The sequence below is a fragment of the Lactuca saligna genome, chromosome 4 (genome assembly GCF_052625555.1).
Source record: "Lactuca saligna cultivar CGN05327 chromosome 4, ASM5262555v1, whole genome shotgun sequence".
NCBI classification, from domain to species: Eukaryota; Viridiplantae; Streptophyta; class Magnoliopsida; order Asterales; family Asteraceae; genus Lactuca; species Lactuca saligna.
The window spans coordinates 170,731,889-170,742,084 of record NC_136420.1 but is presented as its reverse complement, the minus strand read 5'-3'; positions in this window follow the sequence as shown (position 1 = coordinate 170,742,084).

The window sequence follows — 10,196 nt, the reverse complement described above, 5'->3', positions numbered from 1 at the left end:
TAAATTACTATTGAAATTGTGGTTATGATACTATACATGAAGTCCTCCACCCCCGGATGTTTCCGCTATCCTTTGTTTGGGGGTGTGATAGGAAGCAAGGGCTAAAGGGGTAAAATATGGATTTGGATTGTAATGATCAGGGAAGGAGGGGCTGAATGTGTCATATAGAGTGAAGTTCTAAAATGGAGGTGGAAGTTTAAGATCCGTCACTCCCCTTCTTTTTGGTCGTGGTCGCATATTCTGAAACCCTAACCGTATGCTTTAGTCAGCCGCCATGCGTGACCCTCCAGCCGCCACCACCCGTCTCTCTCGTTTTTCCAATAAGCTTATGGCCACCGATCGACTACCGTTATTAAACGATGTTGTTGCCACCGATGTGAGCCGTTAACCAGCACTTCGTTACCGACAACGGCAAGGACAAAAAGCGGAGGTCCCTTCTGTTACTGCTACCGTTGTCGTTAGCGGTTGCAGTTCTTCTCCGTTCCTCGGTGCTACGCCTCAACTACGTTTGCCACTGCTCGTATGATTCTTCTCCGATGCTCCGGTCAACACCCATACCAAGGGAGGCTGCTATGTGCACTTAACGTGTGTGTCACAAGTATGTGTCAATTTTGTGTTGATGTTCATTGTGGGTGTGCTTGCTAGTCCAGAAAACCAAGAACAACCACCATGACAGCCAACCATGGTGGCTGCCGCTACTTCTACTTTTCTGTCTCCTTCTGCGACCACCAGCTGCTGTTTTGGGTGGTTGTGTGCATGATTTAATACGTGTGTGTGCTTTTCTGCACAAAATAATGAATTGGTTGCTTTTTGCTGGATTTTGACTTGAAAACCACCACCACCGCCGTGAGTTGCCATCAACCACCACCGCCCGAGGTGGCAATGGGTGGTGCCCGACTTGGTGAAACCCTAATCAGCCTAAAACTTAATATTTTGACCTAATTAGCATATTTTTGTGTTGGAAACCCTAATTAGGGTTTAGAAAACCCTAATCTTGAAGACTTTTGCTTTGGACCTGCCGACACCCGCATTTTAGACTGTCAATTTGGAATTATGAGTGGTGCTCGACCACGTTGAATGATTGACCCAGTAGAGTGATGGTATTAATGGATTAAGTTCTTAATGGGTTAAGTGTTCTTACTTAACCCTAATCGTCATTTTATCTAAAAACTCTAATTGTGTTTGGGCCTTGAGTTAAGCCTTGCTTTTGGGCTTAGGTGTTTGGGTTCTTGTTGGGCCATCTGAGAACAAGTGTATGGACTAGGATGTTTTGATGGGTTTTAGGGTAAAATGGTATTTTTATCCCAATTATGGACTTATGGTTATGTTTTAGAACCCAATTGTTAATTGGGAGTTGTTTTATAACTGATAGTTCAGAGATCTGTCAGCCAGCAACTGGGGTTCGTTTGTGTGATTCAACAGTGTGAGGTAAGTATTCTCACCATGTCGATGGGTTGAAGGCACCAATGCCGATCCATTACTTGTTATGTGGAATGCTAGCTGTCTCTGTGATACTTGCATGAAAGACCATGGGGGAGCCCATGTCATTTGGATATAAGACCATGGGGGGAGCCTATGACATTTGGATATATGACCATAGGGGGAGCCCATAGCATTCCTGGTAAAGACCATGGGGGGAGCCCATGACAACTATATGTATGTTACATGATATACTATGGATAATATTATGTGGATGTTATTATGTGATTGTATGCTATGTGGTATTTTAGGGGAAACCCACTAAGCTTCGTGCTTACGGTTTTCAGTTTATGTTTCAGGTACTTAGGTTTTCAAATGGAAGGGCTTGGTATGATTGAAGAGCACACACTACATGTTTCCGTTCTCTATAAAATACTCTGATTTGTCAATACTTTGTTAAAAATTAAATTACTTTGGTTTTTATGGGAAAGATGTGTGTTATCGATTTATTAATCTAAAAATAAAAAAATTTGGTGTCATGATTTTGGGGCGGTACAAGTTGGTATTAGAGCCTTGATTTGGGGGATTCGTACATACTCTTGAGTTTGTTTGAACTTAAACTAAGGATTTGGTAAAAATTTCAATAGGAAAAGTATTTAAGGAAAGATTTTTCTAAGATAAGAAAGCGTGTGGTGCATGTAATCAGCCGAGCTTGAGTAAGTTTTCCCGAAATACCCATACCTATTATATGTTATGTTTAACTTATGAATTGGTGAATCGCCTGCTAGTTAGATCTAAGTATCTGCTCAGTTTTTGCATGATAGAATGCTAGGAGAGATGCTTTTGTATGTTTATCGTATAAGCTGGTAGACTTGCATGCTAAAGCTTATTAGTCAGTGATGGATTAGATTGATATACGTGATGCTTAGTAGTCCTAGGAGTATTGAATGTTGTGCTGCAATGGGAATATTTAGTGGTATCAGTAACTGCTAAGTGTATGCTTTAAAAATTGTATACGGTTAGGATCTTACAGCCTTAGAATAATTGATTTGGATTTATTTCTTGTTCCTTGTCTGGTTATGGCCCTAGGGTAGAGTCTATTATCCGATAGTCTATTTGATCCTGTTAAGTGTATAATTTGCATTCATAAGGCAACCAACAGTAAGGGTGGAATTTCTTTTGTCAATAGTAGTGTGTGGGGTGAATGTTCTATGATAGTTCTATGAATTGGAGTATTACTGTGTGGGGTGAATGTTCTATGATAGTTCTATAAATTGGAGTATTACTGCACGAATGCTGCTTGTTTTGTGCTTTGTGGAACTGTTGGATGATGGGAGTCAGATACTAAGTGAATATGCCGATATTCATGAGGTGGATGACTGGCATTATGAGGAGTTCTTCAGCAACTGATCATAGGGTGAGGTCGGGAACCTAGGGGGAAGCCTAGGAGGTGATCGGTGGGTTTTATGTTGCTGTTTAGCAAATGTTGAGTGCATCGGTAAAGTGGGTGACTGAGAGGATTCAGGATGATCTTTGCGGAAAGTATGGATAGGTGTGGAAGGTAGTATTGGACCCGTACTACCGAAAATATAGGATCCATACTCGAATCAGAAAAAGTATTGGAGAATCTAAGAAGCTTGGGTAAGAGGATTCTTGAGTATGTTATGATCCTTTGCATGCTTGTGTTTTTGTTTGGTGATGAGCTTCCAAGAAGGAGGTTTAGGTTCTGGTTCTGGCTCAGGTAAGGGTACTGAGTCGATTAGCAAGCAGATGTGGGAATTCATCTCGTCAGAGATTTCCCGCGGTGTTTTGGAGAAGTCTCCTATGTTCTTTGGTTTGGTCAAGGAGTTTTTTTTTTTCAAGATCTTGGATGAAAACTTGGGAGTGTTCCGTGATGAGGTTATGGCATTGGAGCTCACACTCTTTCTTTCTGTGAGTTTTGTGCTTGTGGAGCTCCTACATTCTAAGGGGAGAGGGACCCCATTTCTAGTAGGGGTGTTAGCAGATATGGCTAACGTGTTCAAGACAAGTTTTTGTCATGGAGGTGAAGTTCAGATGCATATGTATTGGAGTGTACCGAGGAGAGACCCAAGGCTTCTGATCAACATTTGAGAGGCCAGTAGGGCTGAAGTTAGTATGGCACGTGCGGGAAACTGCATGATGGAGTTTTTCGTTCTAGGAGTATGGGTTGCTACATGCGTAGCAGAATGGATCATGTCAACAGGTGATATTATGGGTATGTTATCTTTTGTTTTTCTTCGGTTGCTATCTATATTTATGTTGATTAAAATGTTTTACTGGTTGGGCTGAGCAATATATTGGATCAAATTCACTGTTATTATGGATTATATCTCCGAGAATTGTCGTATGTCTTTTGCATGCCGTGAATCATTAGTGGGTTATTGAAGGGTCATCTCTCGTATAGCAAGCTCCCAATGTTCGGTTCTATGTTGGGTGGTAGTCGAGATCAATTTAGGGGCATTATGTAGAGGATTTATGGTAAGGATTCATCGGGTTAATTCTCCAGTATCGTTAGGATTCAATATTTTTTCCATTAGTGTTGATTGGTTTTTACGGACGACTAGGGAAGTGGTCTATTGCTGAGGTTTTAGTTTGGGCATCAACTATGAGGGTTGCAAGTGTTGGGTGTTGTATCATTTAAAGTATTTGGGATCAATAGTGTTGTTGGGCTTCAAGAAGTATTCAACGGATCATCGGGGATTGTGCAGTCTTTTTGGATGGTTAGTGATGAAACAATAGCATTGGTAAGCGTGGGTTTTCAGCAGGTCGTTAGAGGGTAGGAAGGGTTGGGAATCCTTCAATTCTCGTGTGCTGTGAGAACTTAATCAAATCAAAGTGGGGGAGAATAATTTAGGTATTCGGGAGCAGGAGTAGTTATGAAACTAGGATGAGTTTCGCATCCCTATTGGGGAGGAAGGCGACCTAAGTGGTTGTTTGTTTCGAGGATTGTGTAAGTTGGGAGTTCAGGAGACTTCCCAACATCTAACTTGCATCCTATTGGTGCTTAATAGCAGGCTTGAGGGAACCAGGTTGGGGTTCCAGTCATAATTTGAGTTCAGTTTGGTGTTCGGTTGAGTGCGTGCTCAAGTTTGGGTATTTCCGATCTGATAGATGGGCGGTAAGGTTTTGGGCATTTGTGGTGAGGTGAAAGTGTTGTAAGACTTTGGGGGAGCCATAACATTCACTAGTGATCAGTTGGGGCGAGAGTGTTGTAAGACTGCGGGTTGGCCTGTAGGATTCACTGGTTCCTAGGCAGGGGTAGGATGGTGGCAACTCTATTATTAATCTTAGATTTCTTTAGTAAAGGGTATCATGAAAGGTGATTTGGATTACCCGATTGGTTAAGATTTCAAAGAGTATTCTTCAGAATTTCTAAAGTGGGGTGATCGTTGTTTTTGGCTAGCGATGGAGCACTAGTATTGTTCATCGTAGGGTATGGATGGTTCATGTTATTTGAGGGAGATGGATTGAAGATTCGTAAGTTTTAGGAGGTGAGAAAGCATCGTTGAGTCCAAGTGGGGGAGAAATAATTGGCTGTTTAGACATGGGTTGTGTTGGTAGGAGTTTAGGAAACTTCCAACTACCGGACGGAATCATCTTGGTTATGAATAGTAGGTAGTAGGAATTCGAATGCGTGACCCAAACTCCTGATGAGTTACATGATTCAGCTTAGGATGTGTGGTGTTGTGATGATTTGAGTGTGGTGAGGCCATGGGTAGTAAGCATTGTTGGATGGAACTATTGTAAGGCTGTGATGGGATCGTAACAGTCATCAGTTTGAAGTAGACTATTTATGTAATGGCCACGAGCGTGAAAGAGGAATCAGAAGGTGGTAGTGTGCAATGCAAATGCAGATTCGTGGATCTCGGGATATGAGTGGAGTAATCGATTTGGTTTTAGAGAAGACATCGAGTCGGGTATCACAGATGTTTTGTGCAGGATTTTCGATTTAGTAGAATAAGATCGGGTTATCTATATACTGAGAGCATCAATCTAAGGGTTCAAGGGTAATGAAAGGGTTCAGTTCTAATGGTAGATCAAGCTCTGGTGATTGTGTCTTGGATTGGTCCTTATTTTGAAGGGCATCCAGATAAGCCGAGGAAGTATTATTGATTTGGAACTCGGGTGTGGAGTAGCTTGTTATTTTGAGGAGATGTAGGTTAATTGCTGATAGATTTGGATAATCTCAGAGTAAATGACTTGATCATGTTGCGTAGCTCTCATCCGAGTCTAACCGTTACGAGGATGAGTCTCCCACTCAAAGGATTATATGAGCCTTAGTCAAGTATAAGTGTTCCTTAAGGATAATTGGTTGGCGATTCTATTTCTAAACAGACTCTCAAATATCAAAAGTTGAGCAGTGCATTGGGAAATTAATGGGTTGGATTCAACATTGGTTCAATATGGGCAGTCTGTAAGGGAGACATTCCATCCCGAGACTTCAGATTGAGTAGTTGTGTTTAATTCACAAGGGATCATCGTCAGAAGGTGAAGGGATTCGTTTATCAGTGGGTTGGAGAGCAATGCGAGCGTTGGTGATGGTTGCCTTGGGAAGAGGGTGGTATGCTCAGGGTTGTGGCCGTATTGCTCCAGTTGTTGGGTGTGTCAGGAATGCTAAGGAATGATTTTGAGGACAAAATCTAATTTAAGTGGGGGAGATTTGTAACACTCTGTTTGAAATTATATAAAATAAGTACATAAATAAATAAATGCCAAAATCCCGAGATGTGAATTATATTTCATATTATTTTGTTGTAGCCCTAAACCCATAATAAATTATCAATGTTAGCCATGGGAGTCAAAATCCCGAGAGTTAAATATTATAAACTCCGACACTTCGTTTTTTGTCGATTTCAACCTCAAAACACGGTTAATCATAGAACAAAATGCATATTTCTGGTCGAGAACGTAGTACCTTCAAAACTATCGGATTAATTTCGCAAAAACCAATGATTTTTTTTCGAGGAGAGAGAATGTGAGAGAGTTTGCGGCCGGAATCAAGAAAATGATAAAGATTCTGGCTGTAAACCTCCTTATCTACCTAGATTTCATTTACCTGATGACCGCACAGTATAAGGCTGGATCCAACACAGTCCAATATTTTTCAAAAGATTAAAAACAAATCTTTTTGAGGATTAATATTAAAACTAACATTAAAATTAAAAATAAAATAAAATAAAATAAAATAAAGTTAACTCTGCAAAATTAAAAAAATAATTGTTAAATTTCAACAGTTAACAAAATAAAATAAATTAAAAAATAAAAATAAAAATACAAATAAAAATAAAAATAAACTAACTCCAAATAATATATACAACTTAAAATTTTAATTACTGAGAATGAATCTGACACTGGGATCAAAGTTGTTGGACAACCTTATTCCATTTGTCGGTACCCTTATTTTCACGTCTTCGTCTGATCGATCACCAGTATTGTGGTCCACTCCACTTAAACACGAAACATTTGTGACAAGATTTGGACAATTTACCAATGACGTGACACACACACACATACACACACACACACACACACATATATATATATATATATATATATATATATAATTATAATTTTTATTATCATGATTGGCCCTAATTCTTAAATAAAATTTTCTTATGACCATTTAACTAACTACAACTAGGAATATTGTTGTCCACCTAAATTGAGCAATGAGATCTAAAGACAACCTGTATGTGTTCATTTTTAATGGTACTAGAATGTGTTTCCTGCTTTCTGACATGCCCCAGCCATCAAGGACTTCCAAAATACTACTTACACCGGGTGAGCAGACAATTATTAAGAGATAAGATAGATTTAGAATGCATATGCTGTACATCCAGGTCAGATCTCTTCCAATCACGCAGGGATGAAACATATGACTAACTGAAATTTTAGTGGGATTGAGAAGAGGACGTTGCTTATTTTTTGTACCAGGTCGGATTTTGAGTCACGCAAAGGAGATTGTATGTGGCTAACAGATAGAAAGAATTGCATAGAAAGAAGATGCAGAGAGATAGAATTGCATATGTTACAGTCCAGGTCGGATCTCTCGATCATGCAGAGGAGGCAACATATGACTAACAGATACAAAGCAAGAAAATAACCTTCTACAGACTTAGTCTATCGGAATTCCCCAGTCACCCCATCCAACCGGAATTAAAGGCAAAATCCGCACCTCGAGGAAAAGTGAATGCACAGTTCTAGATATAGGTTCTTTAGTGATACTAGTAGATTCCCGTATATATCTCCCTGCTCAACCTATCCGAGCGTCGTGATGTCAGGCTAAACGGATCTAACTAGGTCAATGTTTGTCAAGTTCTTGAATTCTTTATGTTCAACTCTCCCTAGTCAAGTCTGTGACATCCCCATTTTTTTCACACCCCGAAAACTGAAGGCGGAAACATTTCCAGGGCGGACTCCACGTTGAGTATCATATCCAATGTACATAGTAACACAGTAAACACAAAACATTACATTACATAGAATTGTTTACATCTGTTTGAATGAAAAGTTATACAAGTGTTATATACATATATCATATGAACAAAAACAAAGACGAGTCTTCTAACGCTCCGTCTTCTCCAAAAGGTGGCAGTGTACCTGTCAAATGCTGACCTGAGAATACAAGCATTTTGAAAATCAACATAAAGCTGGTGAGTTTAAAAGCGGTTTAGTTTTGGAAAGAATGAGTTCCTTTTTTGTTTTCTGAAAAAGTTGTTATCCAAGAAAATCCCATATTTTCTTATGTAAAAACAGTTTAGTTATCATTTGTTACCAATTCGATTACGAGTTGTATGTTACCCCAGGAAAATCCCATATTTTCCTAATAGTTTAATTATCCTTTCGTTAATTAATTTGTAGTTTAGATTTCGATGTACTAGTAACTACCATACTTATAGTATTAGTTAAGTATTCTGATATCTTAGTTATCCTACCTTCGAATGTTGATTATCTGCTATACTTAGTTGTATTTTCGAATATTTGTATTCACTCAGAAACATACATTAACATTATTTTCGATGTTTTGGTGATTTCCAAAAGAGTACATTAGAGTATCTTCGAATCTCTGTCGACATCCTAAGGCGTATGTATTCGAAACTCAGTCGATGTCCAAAGGCGTACTTTCGAATTAATTTCGAAACTCTGGTGACACTCAAGGCGTACACTAATTGTATTTCCGAAGTCTTGGCATCATCCAAAGGTGTTATTTCGTATTCTTATTCGTTCTATCCTATTAGTTATTTTCGTACTCGTATTCGTATTAGTATTCGTTCTATCCTATTAGTTATCTTCGTATTCATATTCGTATTCACATTCGTATTCCTAATTATATTCCTAATCCTATTCGTATTCGTATTCGTATTCGTATGCGCATTCGTATTCGCATTCGTATTCGCATTCGTATTCGCATTCGTATTCGTATTCCTAATTCTATTCGTAATCCTATTCATATTCGTATTCGTATTTGCATTCGTATTCGCATTCGTATTCGTATTATTACTTTAGTATTCCTATTCATTCTATTCCTAGTTTATACTTTCGTATTCATATTCGTATTAGTTCTAATTGATGATTAGTATGAATTATTCGTAGATTATGAAATATAATTTAGATTGAAACACTTTATCAAGAAATCCATGATTTGTCGGAAAGCTAAATTCGTAATTCGAACTATTTGTTTAACACAGTTTTTCGATATTAAAACATACAGAATATAAACATTTGAACTGATAATAATAAGTTTGAGTACAAGATTTCCTTGTACTTTTGCTTGTATTCCCCCCTGAAAACATTTGAAAAAGGGTAGGGGTATGAGCTCACCGGTTGAGGAACGCGTCGGTTTGGATCCTAAACGTTAGTTCTGGGTTTGCAAACGCACAAGATTCCTATGTATTATGAAAAGATACACATTTGTATCTAATTAGGACTTGAGTTATTTATTAGTTAAGGACAAACACTTCTAATCGCGAAAACACTCCATTACATGCGTTTGGAGGGACCTGGGTGGCATTTACAGACACATAAGGCTTGGATAATGTGTTTACTCCTCGAGAGTAAACTCCTTATGGAGTTTTCGGCCCTAAGACCAACTCCACATGAGTTTACGGCCGTGAACTCATGGGTGAGGGATTTATGGTGCTAAATGGCCTTATATGACTTGGGAAAATTAGCTAGGATCAGATCTATGGCATAGGAATGGATTTACATCACTTATGGAACATTTAATGGAGTTCACGGTAGTAAACTAGGTGTTTATAGCCATAAACTACCCCATACCCTTTCCTTATGTGCTTTAGTGGTGTTAGGACAATCACATGTGATTTAAACTTATTTTACAAGCCGTGGATGGAATTTAGGGCATCATTTGTCCATGTTATAGTAGTTTACGGCCCAAGAACCCATCCTTGGGGGGTTTACGGCCGTGAACTCCTAAGGGAGGTGTTTTCATTGAGCTTAAGGCTTCTAATTAGTTTGTGGTTGCTTATAGACTTTATTCCAAGGCTATTGGTGTGTTTTGAATGGCATTTTAACACTTTAAAATGAGTTTACTCCCCATGATATGGAGTTTATAGCCCAAGAATGTTATTGGGCAGTAAACTCATGTTTACTCTCCAAAAGTTCAGTTCTAAGTGTTCTAAGTCCGGTCCATTAAGCCATTAAGCCATATCTAAGCTCCAAAGGTCGATTGGAAGGGTTTAAAGGCTCAAAAACCCAATTTATATGAGCTCGGCCTAGGACTATTCTAGGGCTGTAAA